At 39.0% G+C, this 21,232-nt stretch overlaps 1 protein-coding gene across 2 annotated transcripts in view; it reads right to left on the bottom strand.

The window, feature by feature from the left end:
- Positions 1-21,232, bottom strand: part of LOC128546131 (uncharacterized) — a 110,398-nt gene that overhangs the window by 88,498 nt on the left and 668 nt on the right. The window lies entirely within an intron of this gene.

Raw genomic sequence — 21,232 nt, forward strand, 5'->3', positions numbered from 1 at the left:
AGGCTTTAGGACTATATTCCTTCACACCCAGGTTGAATTTTAACCTAGTTCACGCGTTCTTGCCATTCCTCTGCTATGTGAAAGTCAACCATATAATTTTTGCAGTTACACCAAACTGATGGTGGAGGAAAACCACTACAGGTGCCTCCGGGCTACTACAGAAAGTAATTTCACCTCGGGGTTTGCAAGTGCAAATGATTGCTTCTGGTTCTCAGTCCTTTGAATTTCGTTTGAAGAATTCAGTATCTTTAATGAACCTTGAACGCCCGTTCTTGTTTTGAAAAGTGTTCTTAGTGCGGAGCTAGATAGGTGTATAATCTTATTTGCCCATACATAATTACTGTAAATCCGGTATTATGCGCGGTGTTTTAATTTTCGCTATTTTTCGCGAATCGGATGAATCGCGAATTCATAAACCCGCGTAAATTTCTTTCCATAACATACAGACATATCCGAAAAAATGTCCGAAATACGGTCAAGTTAAGCAATGAATAATAGCCGCCTGTGCATTAGTTATTGAATGAACTTCAATTTATTTCAGTATATTATGAATAGGTATAATAAAATCCTCGATTCCAGAATATACTGCTTACAGACAGAATTAACGCTCAGGTCTATAGATTGGATTTACATGCAGCTGGCAGTGATGTACTATATAACATATAACTCTTTTTTCCCCTAACAGGTTATGGGTGCACTTTGTGTCAAACAGGCATTTATGAAATAATATACATGTTCCAGAATTAGATTATCAAATAATACAATTATTATTATTATTCAACATTCACGCTCATTTGAAAACAAATAACATTAATTCAACAAAATTCTTTGTATTTCAAGTAACAAATTGCTAAAAACTATTGCAGCAAGAGAAAATTTCTTTAAGTAATAGATACAGTACGAGTTTTTCTTCGAAAGTGTCCTCTTACAGACGTAAGAAGCCGTTTCGCTAGGACGAACACCAATATTGTCCGAGGTGAAGCCGAGGATAAAATTGGTGTTCGTCCTAGCGAAACGGCTTCTTACGTCTGTAAAGAAAAAACGAGTAACTGTATCTGTCTTATACGACGATAAGTGTACTGAATATATATTAATAAATGAATAAATAAATAAATATATTTTTTTTTCGAAAGATAAACATCAAATTATTACCGTGTGCCTTTTCAATAAATTATATTGTAACAGCTAGTGGTATTACCCGAAATTTTCGTGCATTCAAATTTCAAACGGGTGACAGTACATGTGTTTGTACATTACATGATATACAGGTTGTTAAAAATGACAGACGCTTTTTAGACGAGGAAACGAACGAACAAGACGTAATCCCAGACCTCTTAGTACCTCCCCTTACTGTTGACATTAAGGTATCGGAGCTCCATTGCTGGATGTGTCATTTTGTAATGTAGGTTCGATATATTTTATATCTTTATTATTGCGTTTAAACAGTTTAATAGAGGTTTGTTGTGAATTTAATCTTTGACTTCGTAATATCTATTAGCAATACACCTTAAATGTTTTAAAAACAGCCTGTTAAACGGAAAAAGGTCACAAGAGGTAAAGTGAGCTATGTAGGCTCACAAAAAATGGTTACTAAGCTCACCTGAGCACATAATGCTCTTTAAGGATCGATGAATGCCTGGTTCACATTAACATTGATTAATAATATCCGTCATGTGTTTACGAATCGGACAGAAATATCCGTCCCGAGGGCACCTGCGCATTGGGCGGTAATGAGGCTTGCCGAATTACCGCCCATGCGCAGGTGGCCGAGGGACGGATATTTCCATCCGATTCGTAAACACATGACTGATATTTTATCTTGCATATCGTATACATGTTAGCATTTTATTCTGGCAGATTATTTTTCTTGCATACCGTATTTTACAAATAACAGATAGAAATACTTTCTTTGTAGCACTCTTTCTAATAGTAGAGCGCGGGAAATTAACGTCCGTAAGCAGAAGTGACGTCATGATGTTTTGCGTTACGCACGATAACAAAGTTCCACTTTAGTTTTATCGTCTGTAGCGTAACGTTATGTTCTTACGGTAAACTAACGTATTTTGAATCGAGAAATATACTATATGGAACGGAGAGAAACTATCAAGGTAACTGCTTTTTTCTTGTTTTTACATAAACAATATATTATCAGTGCATGAACAACTAGTTGTCATTAACAGCACGCGAGTCGTCTGGCATGGGGGGTGCCAGATGGGTTTTGCCGGTGTAATGAAGTATTTCGACCCCCATAGAATAATGACCCCCTGGTCATTATTCTAAAGAAAAAGTGACCCCAGGGTCATAGTATTACCGGGTATGACCTCCAGATCATAGTACTATGACTCCCCCACGTGAAGTAAACTGAACCTCACGAAGAATATTGACTCCCATAAAAAACGACCCCGGTCATTTGGTCAAATTTAGTGATAACTCATGTATCTAAGGCCTAATTGCTGCATTTTATGCCCTCACTCGGGGGAGGGGGCATATAGATTTGTCCTTGTCCGTCCGTCCGTCCTTCCGTTTGACCATTAGCCCCAGATACCATCACTTGACACAGAAATCAGAGCATTCCGCAACGGGAAAAGGGATTCTATTTCTAGACGCTGCATCTTGGTGTATACATTTTTTTCAGGAAAATAACAATTTACTATACGTTCACAAAACACACCAGTGTCAATAATCCCTGCAAACTTCGGTATGAAGTAATTCTTCAGAAGAAAACTGCACAAGAAACTGCTAGCATAGAACTAAGTATTAATAGAAGTTGCAATACTTAGCAGTGGCAGTAAAGTACGGTAGCGGCAACAATAGAAAGTAGTAGTAGTATTGGCAGTGGCAGTGGCAGTTGCAGTAGCAGCAGCAGCAGCAGAGGAATAAGTGACAGCAACAACAGCAGCAGGAGAAGAAGAGGTAGATGTACAAGACGTATTAGTGGAAGCAGGTATAGTAGTATCAGTAGTAGCAGTTGTAGTAGTAGTAAAAGTAGTAGTAGTAGTAGTAGTAGAAGAAGAAGATGAGTGTGTGTGTGCGTTCGGGTTTAACGTCTTTTTCAACAATTTTTCAGTCATATAAACGACGGTGTCTACTTGTAGCAGTGAACACAATGCCCAACTTTATAGTGCTGCCTCACTGTAATATCACGCCGTAGACACGTGGCACGATACCCCACCCAGTCACATTATACTGACACTGGGCTGACCAGTCCTAGCACTATCCCCTTAATGCTGAACGCCAAGCGAGGAAGCTGCTAGTACCATTTTTAACGTCTTTGGTATGACGCGGCCGGGGATCGAACCCACGACCTCCCGCACTCGAAGCGGACGCTCTACCACTAGGCTACCGAGGCGGTTAGAAGAAGATGAAGTACATGTAGTAATAGCAATAGAAGTAGCGGCACCAGTAGTAGTAGTACAATCAAAATGTTAACTATTGGCAATGGAGGGTATTAGAGTTGTAGATCTAGTAAAAGTGTCCTTTAGGTTTGATGGGGATCACTTTTTAATAGATATTATCGTCGAAAGTCTTTTTAGGAGCCGGTGTTTTATAAGGAAAGAGTAACTTTTTTAAATAGAATAATGTCCGGGAATCGATTTTGTATGAGAGTTTGAATGTAGTAATTTCGGCAGTGAGTATTTTACATGGAAGGAGTCACTTTTTCTATAGAATAATAACCGGGGTCGTTATTCTATGAGATTCGAAGGGAGTCATCTTTAGGGAGTCGGTATTTTACTTGGAGGGGTCAGTTTTTCTATAATAGAATAATGACCGGGGTGGGGGGGGGGGGGGGGGGGTCGTTAATCTATAGAGTTTTCAAAGGGAGTCAGTTTTTTATAAGGGTAGTCAATATCTTACAGGAAAGGAGTCACATTTTCTATAGAATAATGACCGGGGGGGTCGTTATTCTATGGGGGTCGAAATACTTCATTACACCGGCATGGGTAAAATCACCGGAAACGCCAGTCCGGTGTGCAAGAATACACTCTATGTCACCCTTGCTAAATCATTGTGTATCTAACTTGAGCACAATATTCAAACGAATATAACCAGACAAAGTGTTATTTTAATATAAACAAATGCCGGCAAAACCCATCTGGCACCCCCATGCCAGATGACTCTCGTGCTGTTAATGGCAACTAGTGGTTCATGCACCAATAATATATTGTTTATGTAAAATACGAAAAAATGCAGGTACCTTGATAGTTTCTCTCCGTTCCTTATAGTATATTTCTCGATTCAAAATACATTAGTTTACCGTAAGAACATAACGTTACGCTACAAACGACAAAACTTAAGTGGAACTTTGTTATTGTGCGTAACGCAACACATCATGACGTCACTTCTGCTTACGGACGTTAATTTCCCGCGCTTTGTGTTCATTCTCTGTGTTCAAGAAAGAGTGCTAAAAAGAAACTATTTCTACCTTTTGTAAAATACGGTATGCAAGAAAAAAGTCTGCCAGAATAAAATGCTAACATGTATACGATATGCAAGAAAAAATAATAGTCATGTGTTTACGAATCGGATGGAAATATCCATCCCTCGGCCACCTGCGCATGGGCGGTAATTCGGCAAGCCTCATTACCGCCCAATGCGCAGGTGCCCTCTGGACGGATATTTCTATCCGATTCGTAAACACATGACAGATCAGTATTATTATTCCCGTGCTTTTCCGGTGCTAGAAAAACTCATCTTACACCCAGGGGTGTAAGATGACTCACGTGGTATTATTTATGAATAAATGCGTAAATTCATACGCTACTATATCGGCGTGAAGTTGGCAGTACAGCAGTAGCAGCAGTAGGAGCAGTTAACTGCTGTAACTGCTGGCAGTAGCAGCAGTTAACTGCTCCTACTGCCAGCAGTTACAGCAGTTAACTGCTCCTACTGCCAGCAGTTACAACAGTTAACTGCTGCTACTGCCAACAGTTACAGCAGTTTATTGCCTGTCGCAGTTAACTACCACTAGTTACAGCAATTGATCGTGTTTACTAACACCAGTTAACTGCTACTACTGCCAGCAATTATAACAGTTAATAAAGCTGTACTACCAGATGATGAGAATGACATAAGGTATTTATTTTGTCAGTGTCTACATATAATACTGCCAGCAGTTAAATTGTGTTATTAAAATCAGTTTTACAAGTTTCCTTCAGATGTGTAATGGGCCGTAAAACCTACCCTTCCCGCTTATACATTTGTCCGTATCGTTTAAAGATCATTGAAGCGTTCTTAATCTATTTCTATCAAGAATTTTCTGCCCTTGAAACCGACTTTCAAGGGCAAAAAATTCAGGATCAAGCCTGGGTACCTATGATTTTAATACATATTTTCGTTCTAAACTTGATTCTCAGTAAGTATACAAAGTTTAAAGAAATACTGCCCGTAGGAAAAGTTTTTGCCCTATAGGAAATTGTCCCATTTACCATTAAATTCTCCTATAAACTATGTACCCTGCAGTTAAATGGTTTACAAGTCTCTCTCGTCTCATTTATGTTTCTGCCAGCAGAATGGTCTATGAGATACGGTGTTCCGTTAGGACAATCGTGACTTTTTATATAATTCTAAAGCGCGATGCACGATGATACGATGACAAAAACGCGATGGCGCGATGGCGCGATGGCACGATGATGAAACAACGATGGTACGATGGTGAAAACGCGATGACACGATGATGAAATCGCGATGGTACGATGGTGAAATGTCGATGTAATATCGCGTTTTCATCATCGTACCATCGCGTTTTCACCATCGCACCATCGTGCCATCGCGTTGTCATCATTGTGCCTTCGTGGTTTCACCGTCGTACCATCGCATTTTCACCATCGTGCCATCGCGTTATCATCATCGTACCATCGTGGTTTCACCATCGTACCATCGTGGTTTCACCATCGTACCACCGCGTTTTCACCATCGTACCATCGCCTTCCGGCTGGAAATGCTTAGTCCCGTGCACTTGTACTTTTTGTCAACAATAGATGAATGTATCTTAATGTATTTTGTGAGAAGAAATTTACCATTTAGATTCTGCTGTTTTGCAATATGTTTTACAAAATGTTCATGCTCAGTTCATTAAAACTGTGTAAAACCTTCAAGGCTACGTCCTTTGTATTTTATGTATGCATGAAAGTAAATAAAAAGCTGGGTGTAATAGTCACATGATATTATTCAAACTCAGCTTATTCTTGTTAGGATGTAGAAGGTATATAGTGCAATGTGAAAATGAGATTGTATCAAGCCTGTATTTTACTGACATATAAACTGTACCACTGCGCATGACCACCGGAATGCAATGGTACGATGGTGAAAATGCGATGGTACGATGGTGAAAACGCGATGACACGATGGTGAAAACGCGATGGTTCGATGGTAATAATGCGATGGCACGATGGTGAAAACGCGATGGTACGATGATGAAAACGCGATGGTACGATGATACGATGGTGAAAACGCGATGGTACGATGGTGAAAACGCGATGGTATGATGATGAAAACGCGATATTACATCGACATTTCACCATCGCGTCATCGCATCATTGCGATTTCATCATCGTGTTATCGCGTTTTCACCATCGAACCATCGTTGTTTCATCATCGTGCCATCGCACCATCGCGTTTTCGTCATCGTAACATCGTGCATCGCGGTTTAGGATTCAATAAAATGTCACGAATGTCCAAACGGTACACCGTAATGAGAGCATGTCACTTCCAGCAGTGAAATCACCAATGAAAACATTTTTTGAGTTTTCTATGTGTTACTGGCAGCAGTCAAACGGTTTATGAGACCAGTATACCAGTTTTTTTACATGTAAATACCAGCGATTAAATGTTTACAAGGCTCCTCTTACTGCTAGCAGTAAAATGCTCATGACAGCAAAAAACAAGGCTCCTGTTAAAGCCAACGAGAGCAATTTACCAGTTTCGAATATATTTCTGGTGTATTTACTGCTGAAAGAAAACCACTCAAGCCGCATTCAGCCCCGAGTTCCTAAAAACAAGAGTTATCCTTGGAATCACCGCCCCACCTCACCCCGGGTTCCTCCCAAACAAGAGTTTTCCCCGAATGGCGGCCACCCGTGCCGGGTGGGGGACGACCCCCTCTACAACGGCCACCCGGTCCCATCCAAAAGTCAAGGTCTGGGGCGGAGCTGGGGGTGCCCAAACTGAAAAAAAGTGAACATTTCCAGAAACGGCCTCGGACCAACTTTGAGACCCGCTCACGAGTAAACAAGAGTTTTCCCGGGGTAGCCGCTATGCTGGCCCCCCATACACCGTCACCCTCTACAACGGCCACCCGGTCCCGGCCCAAAGTCAAGGTCCCGTAGGGTCCTCCTATTAACTGCTGTAAGCATTTTAGGCCACCCCCGCCTCACACCTCACCCCGGGTTCCTCCCAAACAAGAGTTTTCCCCGAATGGCGGCCACCCGTGCCGGGTGGGGGACGACCCCCTCTACAACGGCCACCCGGTCCCATCCAAAAGTCAAGGTCTGGGGCGGAGCTGGGGGTGCCCAAACTGAAAAAAAAGTGAACATTTCCAGAAACGGCCTCGGACCAACTTTGAGACCCGCTCACGAGTAAACAAGAGTTTTCCCGGGGTAGCCGCTATGCTGGCCCCCCATACACCGTCACCCTCTACAACGGCCACCCGGTCCCGGCCCAAAGTCAAGGTCCCGTAGGGTCCTCCTATTAACTGCTGTAAGCATTTTAGGCCACCCCCGCCTCACACCTCACCCCGGGTTCCTCCCAAACAAGAGTTTTCCCCGAATGGCGGCCACCCGTGCCGGGTGGGGGACGACCCCCTCTACAACGGCCACCCGGTCCCATCCAAAAGTCAAGGTCTGGGGCGGAGCTGGGGGTGCCCAAACTGAAAAAAAGTGAACATTTCCAGAAACGGCCTCGGACCAACTTTGAGACCCGCTCACGAGTAAAACAAGAGTTTTCCCGGGGTAGCCGCTATGCTGGCCCCCCATACACCGTCACCCTCTACAACGGCCACCCGGTCCCGGCCCAAAGTCAAGGTCCCGTAGGGTCCTCCTATTAACTGCTGTAAGCATTTTAGGCCACCCCCGCCTCACACCTCACCCCGGGTTCCTCCCAAACAAGGAGTTTTCCCCGAATGGCGGCCACCCGTGCCGGGTGGGGGACGACCCCCTCTACAACGGCCACCCGGTCCCATCCAAAAGTCAAGGTCTGGGGCGGAGCTGGGGGTGCCCAAACTGAAAAAAAGTGAACATTTCCAGAAACGGCTCGGACCAACTTTGAGACCCGCTCACGAGTAAACAAGAGTTTTCCCGGGGTAGCCGCTATGCTGGCCCCCATACACCGTCACCCTCTACAACGGCCACCCGGTCCCGGCCCAAAGTCAAGGTCCCGTAGGGTCCTCCTATTAACTGCTGTAAGCATTTTAGGCCACCCCCGCCTCACACCTCACCCCGGGTTCCTCCCAAACAAGAGTTTTCCCCGAATGGCGGCCACCCGTGCCGGGTGGGGGACGACCCCCTCTACAACGGCCACCCGGTCCCATCCAAAAGTCAAGGTCTGGGGCGGAGCTGGGGGTGCCCAAACTGAAGAAAACTGAACCGATCCAAAAAACGGCCTCGGACCAACTTTGAGACCCGCTCACGAGTAAACAAGAGTTTTCCCGGGGTAGCCGCTATGCTGGCCCCCCATACACCGTCACCCTCTACAACGGCCACCCGGTCCCGGCCCAAAGTCAAGGTCCCGTAGGGTCCTCCTATTAACTGCTGTAAGCATTTTTAGGCCACCCCCGCCTCACACCTCACCCCGGGTTCCTCCCAAACAAGAGTTTTCCCCGAATGGCGGCCACCCGTGCCGGGTGGGGGACGACCCCTCTACAACGGCCACCCGGTCCCATCCAAAAGTCAAGGTTGGGGCGGAGCTGGGGACCCCCAAACTTTTGTCTTATTTAACAGTCATGATGTTAATCTATACAATGTACATGGATGAATACATTGATGGATAATTGTCCTTTTTTGGTTTTGCCTGATCTTCCTCGCAGTTCTATTTTTAGTCGGGAGCTGGCAAATTCGATTTTAGCACATAACAACTTCCTTCAAAACTGTTGTCTGTATTTTTACTTCAGTTATCATTAAAAATAACTATTTGAATATATATGCCTATAATAATACATGTACTGATTTTATTCAGAAAACGTGCCGGGCCAAATTCGAAAACCATCCCTTGCCATTTAGAAAATCGCGGGATTTTCTACTTTCAGTTTCTTAACATACAATCTGGGGAGGTAATTGCATCATAGTAAAGGCCAAACTCAGAGTTAAATTACACTCTTTATAAACTGATTTGATGTTTGAGAGTTCAATTTATAGGCTCGTCTCTCGATTATGTAAATCTGCCGTGTTTTATTACAAATGTATATTCACTTCCTGTCTAAATAAAGCGTGGAGTATTCTCACGTAAGCGGTTGGGACTCTGTCAATTCATTTTTTATTAACCTTTTTATGTGCGATAAAATTAATTCATTCTTTCACTTATATGTTTTCTATTTTTCTTTTCATCTTAACGCAAAAAGTACCATGCACAATTTTCATTATTGGTAAGTTTCGCCAGCTAATTCGTCAGAGTCCACAGTATAATTTTTTCTAGCCAAGAATGTCATAAAATTATAAATAATTTGATTTGCACATGCATGCATCACATCCATTGTGCATTATATAAAATATTTTGTACTTACTTGTAAAAAAAATATTATAATACGCATTAGACTTCCATATAATTTCGTTTGATGTTGTGGCTTTACATAACACTGTGTTAAAGATGAAAATTTATATTGATTAAAATACCGATTGATATTTAAGCAATGCTTATACCTACCATACTATCACAGCTATTTTGGCGGTTCATCTTTTTGTTGCTAAAATTAATTATTATACAAAATAAATCTTTACTACTATATTGTATTTGCAAACACTATCCAAACTATAGACCGTTCCTTTATAAAAAGGATTTAAAACATCGCTAACTTTAAAACCGAACATTAACTCATGGCAATAGCAGCACTTCACTTGTGGTAGTACAAGCAATTTAACTGTTGTAAATGCTGGCAGTAGCAGCAGTTAAACTGCTCCTACTGCTGGCAGTAGCGGCAGTTAACTGATGTAACTGCTGGCAGTAGGAGCAGTTAACTGCTGCTACTGCCAGCAGTTACAGCAGTTAACTGCTGCTACTGCTGCTACTGCTGTACTGCCAACTTCACGCCGATCGCTACTATAACAAAATAGCGCCTTAAGGAGGTAGGATACCTTGTTACAAGGGTAAATTCAAATTAGTTGAACCGCAGCATGTTTTTGTATTTCGTGTAATATGAAGTTTTAACTGCTACAATCTCAATTTCGTTTGTCTCTCTCCCTTCAAGTTCAATTTTTATCCAGGTTTGAAGAACATGACCCTCCAAAGGTATTTCATATTGAAAGAAGAAGGAAAATACGGATATTTAACACTTTTCAGTGTATTTTAGTTTCATTGATATCCGTAGAAGTCTACATAATTGATAATTTTACTGGTATGCACGTTATCTTTCTAATATAAGCTTAAAATGTATATGTCGCGGGGCTCGTGTTTCCATGGTAACGCATTTTCTCTCATTCTTAAACAACTATGTATAAAAAAAGGGGTTTTCGACGGCTTCAGTGCCATTCTATTAATGACCAACATGAAATATTTGGGTAATATTATAAGCAAAATACCAAACACTTTACATGGTACCCTATTTTTCTTAAATTTTAAAGTAACCATGGCAACAGAGATGTTTAAAATAGCTTATGTCTTGCTTTTTGTCGTAATTTCTTTAAAAAAAATATTGAATAAGATTATCTTTCTAGCTGATGTAGCTTTAAAACATATTATTTCTAACGTAGGTTACATTTTCGTGTTATTTGCATTTATTCAAACAAATTTCACAGCTTAGAATACGTACAGCAGTACCCCTCGTCTGCCATTGTTCATGGAAAAATCGTTCAGCGAACTGCTATTATTCTCATGGATATTGTTGAAATGAAAATAAAAAGCCGAAGCTGTGTTTCTTAAATAGACCAGTGTCATACGCTTTTGAATTTTACATTTAGATACATAGGTCACGGACTTCGTTTCCATGGTAACATCAATTCAATTCAAGAAACCACAATTTTCTACTGAAATTTGAACAATTTTAGATTTAGTTTTAGTATGTAAGTAACAAATTATCAATGGAACCTGAAAAATAGGTATTACAAATCAAACTGCTAGACTTTTTATTGAAAATGGCCGTAACAAGTAACCTTTTACCCAACTATATTCCAAAAAACATTGGTTGCCATCATCCATTTTCTTATATTCCGCATAACATTTCAATATAACTACATAAAAGAAGCAAAATATTGATTATTGTTCAGAGCAAAAGACTCATAAAAAATATTTCAGCAAATAATGGTTATTTAAAAATATTTAAAATAAAGAAAATGTACAGAATTACGTACTTTCGAGATAAAAGCTATTAATTTTGCGCTGTAACTGACACGTAACGTCATGACGTCAATGACGTCATTTTAAAGCAACATTGTTTTGAAGCGTTTCTGTGGCAATTTATTCATTATTTCTGCATTATTAAACCATAAAGCATCAGATCGAAGACAAATTCATGATTTGTTTTCAGAAGAATGAATATACAAACACATTTAGTTTGTCGTAAACGTCGTCGTAAATCGTCACATTAACTTCCGGTTGGGCATGCGCACATACAAATATGAAGGTAACCTACCTCCTTAAAGAAAAACCTTCGTTTTTCTTTATATCTTCTACAAATATAAGAATAAGGCATACAAGAAAAAGAATCAATTACTGGCAGCGGGTTAAGATGGGAATTTCCCATCTTAACCCGCTGCCAGTAATTGATTCTTTTCCTGGGCATACGCCGATACGCCTGTGCGTACAATTAAATTCGACACTGGGAAAATGAAAAAGCTTACAGTGTGAAAAAAATGCAATAAAATGTAAAACTTAAAGGGAGTTAGGCGGCTATTTCAAGTTCTTCGTTTAACAATATCATCTGCATGAGATTTATCAAATTTGTTTTTGAAATAGATTTATTTGTTCCTGTAATTATCTTGTAAATGGTAAGGGTAGATTCCTTACAAGCATACGGCACGGGAAATACAGCTAGAGCCGCACATCGCCAAAAGTTCCGCCTTAAATAGAAACACAGACGCACATATGCATGCACGCACACAAACAGACTGCGATGACAAAAGGAACACTGTTAACACCGCCCAGGAACGGCCCGGTAACATCTTCGATATTTTTCTTCATTCTAAATCATATATTGTTTACAAAGAAATAATTTTATTGATAAAAGCTGGCCCTATTGATAACATTGCATTTAGTTTTTTCCCCAGGTGCTCCTCCTTGCTTTATTCTATCACGGGCGGACACCCGGGTAGAACCAACGACCTTCCGTAAGCCAGCTGGATGGTTCCTTCATATTATGAAGAATTCAACGCCCCGAGTGAGACCCGAACCCACATCGTTGAGGTGCAAGTGATTCAAAGTTAGCGACCTTAACTACTTAACCACTAGGCCATAGAGGCCCATAGTAAAACACTGGTATTCAAGCATGCAAGAGAACAAAAATACTCGAGTCATCCGTGGACTCAAATAAAAAAAAGCTTGCGCTTAATATAACATTCAACGTCAATATCGATGTGCAATTCAATCTATCAATCTACATCCAGATCAGAATACCGAAATACCAAAGCAATTTACGCAGTTTGAATTTTAGTTTGCAAAAAATGATTTTGTTTACGTTTTCTAGAAAATGAAAATGTTTAATTTCGTGTGAGAAAGATATATCAGTGATTACTTGATAAAACCTGATACATTCGCAATGTATGGGTAGACGCATTTATCAAAACCTGTCAAAATGCGGATGTAGAAGGCATGCATGAAATTTAAACATTAGATGATTTCAAAAACGATAGCAACAAAAATAGAATATCCTTATGAAATCCAATCGAGACTCTCTCTCTCTCTCTCTCTCTCTCACCTACCCCACACTCGCAGCATCGCTGTTTGGCTCGTCTATCTGGCGTACAGTTCAAAACCATCCAGGTACGCCCCTAGGAATATCCGGCACTCGGATAACTGTTTAGGCGGTAACTCGACAGGAGCCTCGTTACCGCCTTAACAGTTACCCTCGTGCCGGATATTCCCATCTTTACCCGCAACAAGTGAAAGAATCTTATAATTTTTCACATGGCACGGCCCACCTAATTTTTAATTTATCAGGTATTGCAGATGTTCTATGCTGACAGCGTATAAAGCAATCATTGCCGTTCTGTTTATAAGTCGAAATTGTGCTGTTTAAAAAGCTTTATTTACATTGCATAGCTTAAAATTAAATCAACTTGAAAATGGACATTCTTTACATCAGGCACAGTTTATGACTTCATTCACGAACTTCACGTGCAGGTAGTTAACTGGTAGATTGCGTTCATACAAGACAGTTCTATTTATAAAGTGTCCGCTTACAACCGTAAGAAGACACTTTTACAATAGCTCTGCCTGGGGTATAGTCGTATAAAGCACGCTTGGACGCAGACATTATTATGAAGTTTTATATAAGAAGGGAGTGAATTCCATATCTGTGCAGCTTTGCAGTTTTGTAACTAAATATTTGTCCAGGTAGTTCGTTAGTGAGACCTTTGTGTTCGGATGAATGCAGACTGTAATGATCATAATGAGCAAAATGTAGTAAATCTGAAATGTAGGACAAACTCCTTTTTTACGTTTGTACACTACTTATGAAATATCAGTTCTAGGACAAAGGGTAGCTGGAGAATCAATTTTGATTTGGAACTTTCAGGCTTGTTGTCTTGTAACAGCATGATGTCCCATTAGGAATCAGATAATGTGAATTATGGCACTGACCAATTTGATAAGCTTGGACTCTGTTCTAATAGTGGTTTGAGAATTTTAGAACATGTTTAATGATTGTAAAACTTTAGTAAATGTTAAATTTTGTGTTTCACAACAAGAATAAATGTGATAACTCAATAGTTGTTTTATTTTGAGATGTGTTTTATTCAAAATCTTTTTTGAAACTGTTTTATTTAATGAAATTAAGAATAAACAGTGTAATCATTTTATATTGTAACATGTGATAAAATATAATTTACATTGTAAATGGCAATGTTTATATAGATATATATTTACTATTCTTTGTTCGCAGTATTCAAAGATATGCATATGACTTGAATCACGTTAAAATGTATTTCGTTCAATTAAATGAATTTATAGTTTAACTGGCGGGTTCGTTTGCCCCGTTCGGAAGATCTGCCGGAATAAGAAGAGTTCTTCCGAGCTTCTGAAAGTCGGAGATGTTAATCACGTGATCAAAACAAGGCGGCAATTCGACAAACTGAGTAATAAACTAGAACAAATAAAATGTTTAGAATTTCAAATAGCACATAAACAAACCAAAAATATCTGAAAAAAAAATAATAAAAAAGAATTATGTTTTTTTTCACTTCCGGCAGACGTCCGTTCGATTGGGATTTTCTTCTAAGTTTTTCTAAAGCTTCTCGGAAGCTATTCTCTTGGGCCCGTTGACAAACAACTTGTCAGGTGAGGTTCTCGCAAAAATGGTAAGATGCTAATTTGGCAGTTTTCACCAGGGCCAAGTTCAGTGTACAATTATTGCGGTGGTAGCTTTTGAACTTTTTAAAAAGAAATTCAGTAACTAGGAAATGCTTAGGCTTACAGTCCTCGAATTGGCGGAGGTTGATAACCTGAAAATGACTTATGGATTTTGAGGTCATTAGGTCATGGTTACAGTGACTATGACCCCTAATAGGTCACAGTGACCTGCAACAGGGAAACAGTTTTTTTTATCTATAGGACAACCTATCATATAACCAGATAACAATTAGATAACAACTGTTATCTATGTCTCTGATATAACTTTAAAAGGAACAACACTGGACCTCTCCTAGGTTTCTTTTTTTAAAAGAAGCCTACTTGTACATGCTAAAATTGGTCCCAGTAGGGCTTGAACCTACGCCCCCCCCCCCCCCCCCCAACACACACACACACACACGAGAAGTGCAGTAAAAGTAGGTTAATGGTAGTATAGGAATTGAATACTCTTCAAAAAGGAGGTACTCTGTTACGCTTCTAATACCTTAAATGAAAATCAACATCAAGTGGACATGCGCATATTGCAGAGACTTTCATGTCCGATTGATACTGTATTAGTTATATCATTTTGTTGTTTGTTTTACTTTATAATTCAACTACACCTTCATATTTTTGTACTCAACTTCTTCCTGCAATTTTCTTGCAATTCAAATAAGACGTGTGGACATTCGCATTACCGATGTTTTTCTGTCACGATATAAACTATATTTCCTACTTTGTATTCAGCATCACTTACACAGTAACTTCGGTTTGATGATCAAGCCCCAAATTCTATATACATTAGTTATTATTCACAATGGTTTTATTTTCAAAATATTCAGTTACGAATTTGCATAAAGTCCTAAACCACAAACACTTACTTTTCGCAAATTCTTCACATCACGAATAAGGCTGATAACCTTGATCTCGCTGAATAAAGTTTACGCGAAAATGATCAAACTTACAGTACCCTCTAATACCAATAGTGAAAACCCAAATGGAATGTACCCAAACCCCAACAATCCTACAATTGATCGTAACCCTGGAAAGTGTCACCCACTGTTGCACCGCAAAATTATATACCGCAAGAAGTCCAACCGGAGAAGTTATTTCGACTACTTAAGCACATGTATATGAAAAGAACATTCTCGCATACTACAGATCTACTTTGATTTTCTAGTGGCTCGAAATGTACCGAATCTCTGATGTATGAGAACTACAGTACAGACAGTTGGAGATCTCAGTTCAAGTAGTAATAGAAAGAACATGAGATAAGAGATAAGTTTCAAAATACCACTAAATAAAACAAAATACAAGTTATGATTGTAGCATGTTGCAAACTTGAGACATTACCATCGTCATCTGCAGTTATGCGTGACAATATAAACACACCTAAATGTTGCATTTGTATTTCGTCTTATATCACAGGTGGGATATATTTGTTTTTAAAATATCAGTAAAACATACAAAAATAAAGTATACAAATCTTTGACTTACCTGACACCTCAACACATTTTCTGTATCAATAACTTACATATAATAATTTCAACGGGAATTTACTTATATCACACATACTGCTATTATATATACTTTCTCCTCGGCGATTACCAAGGTATATATCAACAAACAATTGTACGATGTTTATATATATCACGCTATTGAAGGTATTTCGGGTTGGTAAATTTTGAGACGACTTTGGCCCTTCATATACAGAAGAAGAGTTGTAGTACCGTAGCTGAATGAGGAGATTAGCTATAGGACCAGGGAATAGAAATTATACCTTTATGGTCCCCGAATGCTTTAAATAGACGGTAGCATGTAATTATAAACAGAAGATCGGAGAGCTGACTCAGAGATAAGGTGAAACTACTCAGGCAGTAGGAAAGTTCCAGTTTACAGACAGACGAAGTTCAGAGTTACTGGCAAAGTACAACCAAGGCATCTTCATAATACATTTATGGTAGTTGAATGTTAACATATGATTGCATACAAAATCCCAGCATAAAGGAGCTAGGGCAAATATATTGAACTGCATCTTAAAGATGCCGGGGCAAATATATTGAGCTGCAGATTTAAGGAGCTAGGACAAACATATATTGAGCTGCAGCTTTAAGATGCCAGGGCAAATATATTGAGTTACAGTTTTAAGGAGCCAAGGCAAATATATTGAGCTGCAGATTTAAGAAGCCAGGACAGATATATATTGAGCTGCAGCTTTAAGGTGCCAGGGCAAATATATTGAGCTGCAGCTGTAAGGAGCCAAGGCAAATATATATTGAGTTACAGTTTTAAGGAGCCAAGGCAAATATATTGAGCTGCAGATTTAGGAAGCTATTGGCCAGTTTTTCAACTCCAGCACTAAGAAAGGCTCAAACCAGTATTAGTTCAGCCATCGCTCAACCTTGTTTTCTAACGGATTTTTACTAATACTCGGCGGGTATATTGCGATGTATTAGCTAAGCCTTGGTCACACACTATGAACATGTAGATACAGTCATCGGACCGTTTCGCTGTATTTTTTTTTCAAATATAAAACGTGCTACTTTGGTGATTTACTAATTTCGAAAAAAAAATTCTCATAGAAATCATAGAAAAATACAAAGACACATTAAAACACAAAAGCACTAGCGCCCGTCCAATGAGTGAAAAAATATTTGCTGGGAAAAAAGATGAATTTATTTCAAGGTAAGACTACAAGCATTCGTATGTTTGCTCATAGTCCTATTGTTTTCATTATTCTTAAATGTTCCACCTTTCATGTACAAAACACGTGCAATATGCACTTGTAATTAGGAATGCATTTGTAAATTAAATCAATAGTACAGGTAATTGCAAATGGATGAATTTCAAAATCCACACGTCAAAGAAAGGAGACGTATATATACAGACGTGCGTATCCATATATATATATTTTTTATATGTTCACCTACACATTTGTGCGTTACATGTACTTATAATTAATTACATCTATGCTTGCACGTATATTTTGAAACGTGTACAAACGTAGCTAAAATTGAAAAGTTGAATCTGTTACATTTTAAGCTTGAGTTTCGAATAAAAAATAGAACTTAAATTTGCACTCTCTCTAGCGTCGGCGTTGGCGTCGCCGTTGGTTTAAGTTTTTTTATATAAAGTAAAATATCTGTAACTCTAGCTTTACTGAGACGATATAATATATATAAATATATCCAAAATCCAAATCGTCGTACATAACGAAAGGGTTTGCTCAGTCCCATATCATTCCCTCCCTCCTCAACATTTCTGCTTTAACTTCATGCTGGAAATCTAAATCCATGTCTAAATATTCAACCTCCATCTTTTCTTAAACCACCTATGCCCCAGGTTTAAATTAACAATAGAAAGATAAGCCATTGCTGACACCGCTCAAAGTAGAAAAATCCAATCGAAGGTTTAACTTTTGTCGAGCCCCGTTATTCACGTGCTGACTTAAGCGTTGTAAATATATCCGACACGGCTTAAGTCGGGGCTTAAGTCTTTACTTAATAGTTGAAAAACTGGTCATGAGGTAGATATATATTGAGCTGCAGCTTTAGGGTGCCAGGGCAAATATATATTGAGTTACAGTTTTAAGGAGCCAAGGCAAATATATTGAGCTGCAGATTTAAGGTGTCAGGGCAAATATATATTTAGCTGCAGGTTTAAGGAGACAAGGCAAATATACTGAACTGCATATTTAAGGAGCCAAGGCAAATATATTGAGCTACAGTTTTAAGGAGCTAAGGCAAATATATTGAGCTGCAGATTTAAGGTGCCAGGACAGATATATATTGAGCTACAGATTTAAGGAGCTAAGGCAAATATATATTGAATTACAGTTTTAAGGAGCCAAGGCAAATATATATTGAGCTGCAGATTTAAGGAGCCAGGGCAAATATATTGAGCTGCAGCTTTAAGGAGCCAAGGCAAATGTATTGAGCTGCAGATTTAAGGTGCCAGGACAGATATATATTGAGCTACAGTTTGAAGGAGCTAAGGCAAATATATATTGAGTTACAGTTTTAAGGAGCCAAGGCAAATATATTGAGCTGCAGATTTAAGGAGCCAAGGCAAATATATTGAGCTGCAGATTTAAGGTGCCAGGGCAAATATATTGAGCTGCAGATTAAGGGAGCCAAGGCAAATATATTGAGCTGCAGATTTAAGGTGCCAGGGCAAATATATTGAGCTGCAGATTTAAGGTGACAGGGCAAATATATTGAGCTGCAGATTTAAGAAGCCAGGACAGATATATATTGAGCTACAGTTTTAACGAGCTAAGGCAAATATACTGAGCTGCAGATTTAAGGTGCCAGGGCAAATATATTGAGCTGCAGATTTAAGGAGCCAAAGCAAATATATTGAGCTGCAGATTTAAGGTGCCAGGGCAAATATATATCGAGTTACAGTTTTAAGGAGCCAGGGCAAATATATTGAGCTGCAGCTTTAAGGAGCCAGGGCAAATATATTGAGCTGCAGATTTAAGGTGCCATGGCAAATATATATTGAGTTACAGTTTTAAGGAACCAAGGCAAATATATTGAGCTGCAGATTTAAGAAGCCAAGGCAAATATATTGAGCTGCAGATTTAAGAAGCCAAGGCAAATATATATTGAGTTACAGTTTTAAGGAGCCAGGTCAAATATATATTGAGTTACAGTTTTAAGGAGCCAAGGCAAATGTATTGAGCTGCAGTTTTAAGAAGCCAAGGCAAATATATTGAGCTGCAGATTTAAGAAGCCAAGGCAAATATATATTGAGTTACAGTTTTAAGGAGCCAAGGCAAATATATATTGAGCTGCAGATTTAAGGAGCCAAGGCAAATATATTGAGCTGCAGATTTAAGGTGCCAAGGCAAATATATTGAGCTGCAGATTTAAGGTGCCAGGGCAAATATATATTGAGTTACAGTTTTAAGGAGCCAAGGCAAATATATTGAGCTGCAGTTTTAAGAAGCGAAGGCAAATATATTGAGCTGCAGATTGAAGAAGCCAAGGCAAATTTATATTGAGTTACAGTTTTAAGGAGCCAAGGCAAATATATATTGAGCTGCAGATTTAAGGAGCCAAGGCAAATATATTGAGCTGCAGATTTAAGGTGCCAAGGCAAATATATTGAGCTGCAGATTTAAGGTGCCAAGGCAAATATATTGAGCTGCAGATTTAAGGTGCCAGGCCAAATATATATTGAGTTACAGTTTTAAGGAGCCAGGGCAAATATATTGAGCTGCAGCTTTAAGGAGCCAGGGCAAATATATTGAGCTGCAGATTGAAGGTGCCAGGGCAAATATATATTGAGTTACAGTTTTAAGGAACCAAGGAAAATATATATTGAGCTGCAGATTTAAGGAGCCAAGGCAAATATATATTGAGCTGCAGATTTAAGAAGCCAAGGCAAATATATATTGAGTTACAGTTTTAAGGAGCCAGGGCAAATATATATTGAGTTACAGTTTTAAGGAGCCAAGTCTAAATTTTCATGTTTTGTCTTGTGTAAGGCCCAAAGCTCCAGATGAAGTAGAAGCCGCTTGGACGCAAGCAGGGCGTATCTTTTATGTAAACAGTATGGGCAATAAGCACGAAGTGAAAGAACGCGACTTCATTCACTGGATTGACTGGAAGTGGCCAGAGAGAGAACACACTGACAAATATAGAAATAACCAGGCCTCAAAATAAACTAACGTTTACAGCTAAACACATGAATCATAAAATTTGTGTTAACTAGTTTCTAAACATAATGTGCTTTCTGACTCCTCCGGGCAAACTATATTAATCTTAAGTAATAATAAAAATGTGCACACAAACTTTTTGTTGGAAAGTATAGATTAAGTAGTCAAAAAGCGTGGTAATAGGGATCAACAGTTACACGGTATTCATGATTATCATTGATGAACCGGTAAATATTGCGCAATTCATGACAAAACTGTATTTATAGGTGAAACGCATTGAACGATTAAATGTACACATCTTTTTCTTGCACAATTTTACAGTGTCTTTTTATGTAAACTGAATTTGATTTATGTGTTGTACGGTACATATTTAAAAAAAAAAACATGACAAATTGATTATTTCTGTCATTCTTGTCATCGAATAATTTGATATCTATAAAATATTTTTATTTGAAAAACAAACCGATGAATCAAGACAGGGCAAATATATTGAGCTACAGTTTTAAGGAGCCAAGGCAAATATATTGAGCTGCAGATTTAAGGAGCCAAGGCAAATATATTGAGCTGCAGCTTTAAGGTGCCAGGGCAAAAATATATTGAGCTGCAGATTTAAGGAGCAAAGGCAAATATATATTGAGCTACAGTTTTAAGGAGCCAAGGCAAATATATTGAGCTGCAGATTTAAGGTGCCAAGGCAAATATAATATATTGAGCTTCAGTTTTAAGGAGCCAAGGCAAATATATATTGAGCTACAGTTTTAAGGAGCCAAGGCAAATATATTGAGCTGCAGATTTAAGGTGCCAAGGCAAATATATTATATTGAGCTACAGTTTTAAGGAGCCAAGGCAAATATATGGAGCTGCAGATTTAAGGAGCCAGGA

This window comes from Mercenaria mercenaria, chromosome 15 (assembly GCF_021730395.1).
Source record: "Mercenaria mercenaria strain notata chromosome 15, MADL_Memer_1, whole genome shotgun sequence".
NCBI classification, from domain to species: domain Eukaryota; kingdom Metazoa; phylum Mollusca; class Bivalvia; order Venerida; family Veneridae; genus Mercenaria; species Mercenaria mercenaria.